The following is a 6,233-nucleotide window of genomic DNA, read 5'->3' as shown; positions in this document are numbered from 1 at the left end:
CACCATCTCTGCCCTGCTTTGCTGTTTTATGTACATGGACTGTAATACGTGTTTTGTTTTGTTACTCTGTCCTATGTTGTATTTTCCCCCATTAAACCACTTTTTTTTCCACTAGCACATGGATCTACAAATTGAATCCTACCTCTGTTCTTGCTCACCCTCCTGGTGAGGGGGACTAAACCCTAACAAGAGCAGGAATTCAAGCAGCAACATCATCCTGCTAAATCAACTCAGACTAGGTGTTTGTACTGGACTCACTGGGAGCTGCTGTCTATAGAGTTCCTCCACCCTCTGTGTGCATCTAAGTTTTGTAATGCTGTTCTTTTCACACTGACCCACTGGTTGTGTAGCGGCTCAACAGGAACAGTCTCTGTTCTCCTGATGGCCTTTAAATTACAGCTGACCAGCCGCGACACTGGAGGCAAGTGAATGATCAAACACAACGTATCAGGCTGCAAACAGCCCGCTGTGAGCGCTGACACCTCTCAGTTTGAAAACTTGGCCTGTGTGTCACCAGAGAACCACAGACTGAGTCTTCTTCATTATAATCTCAGGACATTTTCTTTGTTTTAGTGTGATTGTGCTGCAGCTGCTGACCCACTTCATTTATCCCTTCACTGAGTATAGAGGAAGAGGGTCCGTGTTATCATCACACACGTCCACATCAGTCTGACAGAGACACTGGGTCCAAAAACAACACTTGGAGACCGACTCTGGACCTGAGACAGAGCAGGAATCATTATACAGCAGTGTGAATAGCAGAGTGTTGCTGCTCTTCCACGTCACTGCTGTGGCAAGTTCGACCTCTGCAGGTCAGCAGCCACAGGACCAGAGGGCTTAACTCAGCCTAAGTTAAACTTAGCCTAACTTAACCTAAATGTATCCAAACTGATTTCAGAAATAACTCAGACATTTAACTATGATTTACCCTAGTCCACATGAAATAAAATTAACCTAAAATGTGTCTAATTTACAGCCTATGTGAAGCTAAATGTAGCCTAATTAAAAGTTAGCCTGAGTCAAACTACTTGGTGTTGATACTCTCTCATTCTGGCAGACTGTTTCTCCAACTTTTCTGCCTAAGACATTTCTGCACAGGAGAAGGAAAAGTAAACAATGAAATAAAACTTTTGTCTTTCCTCTCTATTTCTTCTTCTTCCTCTCTCTGACTGACGTTCATCTCTGGAGGGAGTGAATTAATATTTAACAGATGTTCGACAGCTGCTGCTGCAAAATAAAGGATTCTTTGTGTTCCGCCTCCACTCAGGCTGAAACACCTGAGAAACAACCAGTCTCTTCTTCTTCCTCACACTGAGGAGTAGAACAGCGTGGAGCCATTGAGTGTGCTCCCTGAGCTCTCGAGCTGTGGCAGTAAGTAAACATTTCAGGTTTGACGACAGATAAAACTGGTTTCACACATGCGTTTGTTTGGCTGTAACTGCAGCTGTCAAAGTGCAAGAAGCACAAACTGAAGACCGACAGTTAACACCTCATTCTTCTTTGGATCTGAAAGGGAACAGAGAGGAAATCATGCTCATCACATACAGAATTCCATTTGACACGAAACAACCCTGTCACCAGACTGTGTTAAATTTGGGTGATTCTGCAAAGTCCAGGAACAACTAAATATTGTCACATTCAAAGCCAAAGTTAGTTTTAATTCGTCCTCTACAGCACCGTGGTTTACTGTGTACATGCACCTTGCATGGGGATATGTACATACACATTGAGAGCCGATGTATCAGAGTCAAATTCCTCGTGTGTTCGACACACCTGGCCAATAGAGCAGATTCTGATTCACCTGTGCACATCAGCTGTCTAAGCCTGTGCTCACATAAACCAGCAGAATGTGAGCTGGCACTGCACAGAGTTCACTGCTGGGTCATACAGACTGGATCTGACACTAAGGGTCTGCCCACTCCCCACAGCTCAGTTTAGTATAAGTCAAATCCTAAGTACTACAGTAACAGCAGGTGTTTGTGCGCTGCAGCAGCCACCAAACACACAAGTGTGGATGAACCAGAGGACAGGCAGAACCTCCGTCTGCCACTGATGTCCATCACGCTCTGACACCCATTAGTTGTCAATGTTACTGTGCATGGTGGTTTCCCACTTCTCTCCTTCTGCCCATGGCTGCTGTCTGTCTCTTTCACACCAGGTTCTCGTGTTTTTAATTCAGTTGTGAGACAACTGTCAAAGTGGAAGCAGTAAAAGCAGAAAACAAAACTCATTTCTCTGCAGACATGAGTTATGATCGAAGATATTTGCGTCGACTGCAGTGTAACATGAAAGAGGTAACAAATCTGATTGATTTTACTCAGAACAACTGAACGGCTGAAGAAGGGAGCGCAGTGGAAGTCTGTGTAAAAACACATCCAAACTTCAGTTTCTTTAAGGCTGCTGCGTTATTTATTCATGTCCTGAAACTCTGGGTTTGTTCATGGTGGAACTTTTTACTGCTTTCTTTTACTTAGAGACATTAAACGTATCAATGCGCATATACAACGTCAGTCAATACACACAGGGGTATTATTACGCTAGGAAAAATAGATCCATATACTACATTTCCTTCCCTTTTAGATAAATGCATTATGAACTGTATGCGTCACAAAACACTATACTCATGTATAAACATACAAAATAACTTTTTTAAAGTTGTGTTTCAGAGTCCACGACAATAAAACATATGCACAAGTTGCACATTACAAGTCAAGTCTCTTGGGGGGCGTTCTGTGCCTTTCAGGATAACGCCTCTGGACCTGTGGAGAAACATCATGGTTAACAAGAATTTTATCAGGGACAAGAGTCTCTGTTGCAGGTGTCACATCAGTGTCAGTGACAGGATCGTCACTGAGGGGGTACAGCTGGAGATGGCAAGGTGTTGGTCTTTGGCTGCGTGTCCAGAATCTGATCCATGTGACGTCTCCAGGTGTGTTCTCCAACATCAACAGTGTACATCAGTGGTTTGTTTCTTGTGGCTATTTTACCAGGGGTCCACTTGTCTTCTTGGTAGTCACGTGCTAGGACTTCCTGTCCAATCTCAAAGCTCCTTGCAGCCTTACTAGGCAAGTGACTGAACTGTTTGTCCTGTACATCTTTCCGCAGATTGGGTTTTATGAGATCTATGCGAGACCTGAGGTTTCTGTTCATGAACAGCATTGCGGGTGTTTGGTTTGTCATATCATGAATGGAGTTTCTATATACAAAGAGGAAGTTGTCAGTCTTGTGCTGGAGAGAAATGTCCTCCTTCTCCATAGACTTAATTGAGTTCTTGAAGGTTTGGACAAACCTTTCAGCCAGTCCATTTGTGGCTGGGTGGTGAGGTGCAGATACAGTGCCTTGCGAAAGTATTCGGCCCCCTTGAACTTTGCGACCTTTTGCCACATTTCAGGCTTCAAACATAAAGATATAAACTGTAATTTTTTGTGAAGAATCAACAACAAGTGGGACACAATCATGAAGTGGAACAAAATTTATTGGATATTTCAAACTTTTTTAACAAATAAAAAACTGAAAAATTGGGCGTGCAAAATTATTCAGCCCCCTTAAGTTAATACTTTGTAGCGCCACCTTTTGCTGCGATTACAGCTGTAAGTCACTTGGGGTATGTCTCTATCAGTTTTGCACATCAAGAGACTTAAATTTTGCCCATTCCTCCTTGCAAAACAGCTCGAGCTCAGTGAGGTTGGATAGAGAGCGTTTGTGAACAGCAGTTTTCAGTTCTTTTCACAGATTCTCGATTGGATTCAGGTCTGGACTTTGACTTGGCCATTCTAACACCTGGATATGTTTATTTGTGAACCATTCCAATGTAGATTTTGCTTTATGTTTTGGATCATTGTCTTGTTGGAAGACAAATCTCCATCCCAGTCTCAGGTCTTTTGCAGACACCATCAGGTTTCCTTCCAGAATGGTCCTGTATTTGGCTCCATCCATCTTCCCATCAATTTTAACCATCTCCCCTGTCCCTGCTGAAGAAAAGCAGGCCCAAACAATGATGCTGCCACCACCATGTTTGACAATGGGGATGGTGTGTTCAGGGTGATGAGCTGTGTTGCCTTTACGCCAAACATAACGTTTTGCATTGTTGCCAAAAAGTTCGATTTAGGTTTCATCTGACCAGAGCACCTTCTTCCACATGTTTGGTGTGTCTCCCAGGTGGCTTGTGGCAAACTTTAAACGACACTTTTTATGGATATCTTTAAGAAATGGCTTTCTTCTTGCCACTCTTCCATAAAGGCCAGATTTGTGCAGTATACGACTGATTGTTGTCCTATGGACAGAGTCTCCCACCTCAGCTGTAGATCGCTGCAGTTCATCCAGAGTGATCATGGGCCTCTTGGCTGCATCTCTGATCAGTCTTCTCCTTGTATGAACTGAAAGTTTAGAGGGACGGCCAGGTCTTGGTAGATTTGCAGTGGTCTGATACTCCTTCCATTTCAATATTATCGCTTGCACAGTGCTCCTTGGGATGTTTAAAGCTTGGGAAATCTTTTTGTATCCAAATCCGGCTTTAAACTTCTCCACAACAGTATCTCGGACCTGCCTGGTGTGTTCCTTGTTCTTCATGATGCTCTCTGCGCTTTAAACAGACCTCTGGGGGCTGAATAATTTTGCATGCCCAATTTTTCAGTTTTTTATTTGTTAAAAAAGTTTGAAATATCCAATAAATTTCGTTCCACTTCATGATTGTGTCCCACTTGTTGTTGATTCTTCACAAAAAATTACAGTTTTATATCTTTATGTTTGAAGCCTGAAATGTGGCAAAAGGTCGCAAAGTTCAAGGGGGCCGAATACTTTCGCAAGGCACTGTATGAAGTGTTTAATGCCGTTTTTCTTCATGAATAGTCAGAACTCCTCTGAAACAAACTGTGGCCCGTTATCACTCACAATTTGTTCAGCTAAGCCATTTCTGGAAAAAAAAATTGATCTAAGAGCACTCACAGTCTTTTCGGATGTGGTTGACTTCATTAGTATCACCTCCGGCCACTTGGAATGAGCATCGAAAGCAATCAGGAACATAAAGTTCATGAAAGGCCCAGCAAAGTCGACATGCACTCTTTGCCATGGTGCAGACGGCCACTCCCATGGGTGAAGAAGCGCTTGTGGTGTCTCATTTTGTACTTTGTGGCGTCCTGAGCAGGTTTTGGTAAGGTCTTCAATTTGCTTATCTATACCCGGCCACCAGACGTAGCTTCGGGCTAGACTTTTTAGTTTAACAGTGCCCAAGTGCCCTTCATGGAGATTCTCTAATACTCCGGTGCGCAGTTTAGAAGGGACTACAACATGAGATCCACACATCAGAGTTCCCTGACATACAGAGAGTTGGTCTCATCTGACTGAGAACTCTGGAAACATTGGGTTACCTTGGGCTGGCCATCCTTGCATTGTGACGGTGTAGACTTTTGACAACGTTTCCCTTTGTATTTCAGCATTTGTCACTGGCAGCTGGTCCACCACTGCAGTATGGAACACGTCCAATGGGTCCAGGGAAGAAGTGTTTTCTTCTTCTGTCATCGACAGTGGCAGTCAGGACAAGCCTTCGGCATTGCTGTGTTACTTGGTACCTTTCAACTCAATGTCATAAGAGTGAGCTCCTAAGAAATGTGCCCAATGCTGCAAGTGAGTCACTGACATCACCTTATACAGTAATGCTGTTTAAATCTTGGACGCATTCCATAAAAATTAAACACTGTTGTTACTAGTCTTTATTATTAGTCACAGCCAGCAGGTGTGGCTTCAAACTGTGGCTGACATGGCTGTAGAATGAACCTTTCCTTCCCACTTCTGCCAAGTCCTGTCATGATTCGGTTCCGCTGTTTCCGGTCAGGCTTTTATTTTCGCATCACTTCCTGTTTTGTTTCACCTCAGTTTTGGCCCTTTTCTTTAACCATCATTAGTTCACCTGTTCCTTATTGTTTGCACCTGTTTTTCGTTTCCTTTTAGGCAGCGTCCTCCCACAGGACGCTGCCAGATTGTTCTAGACCCCAGCTCTGACTTTCCAGCATTCATATCTTGCCTGATTCTCCGTGTCTGACCTCCGATTCTGTTTTGTTTGACTACCGTTTTTTGCCTGTGCCCTTCTAGTTCTGATTGCCTGCAGTATACCGACCTCTGAGCTATTTCCCTTGACTACCCGAATCTGGATCTCCCTGGCTATTCCTGTCTAACGGCGCCGACCCTGGATTGTTTGATTGACCTGATTTTGCTTCTCGGACTTTGTATTATTTTTT

At 43.6% G+C, this 6,233-nt stretch overlaps 1 protein-coding gene across 1 annotated transcript in view; it reads right to left on the bottom strand.

Moving 5' to 3' along the window:
* LOC109974862 (potassium voltage-gated channel subfamily D member 2-like) overlaps positions 1-6,233 on the bottom strand; it is an 81,606-nt gene that overhangs the window by 48,513 nt on the left and 26,860 nt on the right. The window lies entirely within an intron of this gene.

This window comes from Monopterus albus, unplaced genomic scaffold, assembly GCF_001952655.1.
Source record: "Monopterus albus unplaced genomic scaffold, M_albus_1.0 scaffold351.1, whole genome shotgun sequence".
Classification (NCBI taxonomy): Eukaryota; Metazoa; Chordata; class Actinopteri; order Synbranchiformes; family Synbranchidae; genus Monopterus; species Monopterus albus.
Note: the sequence above shows the minus strand (reverse complement) of the source record. Positions and strands in the feature narration are given on the sequence as shown.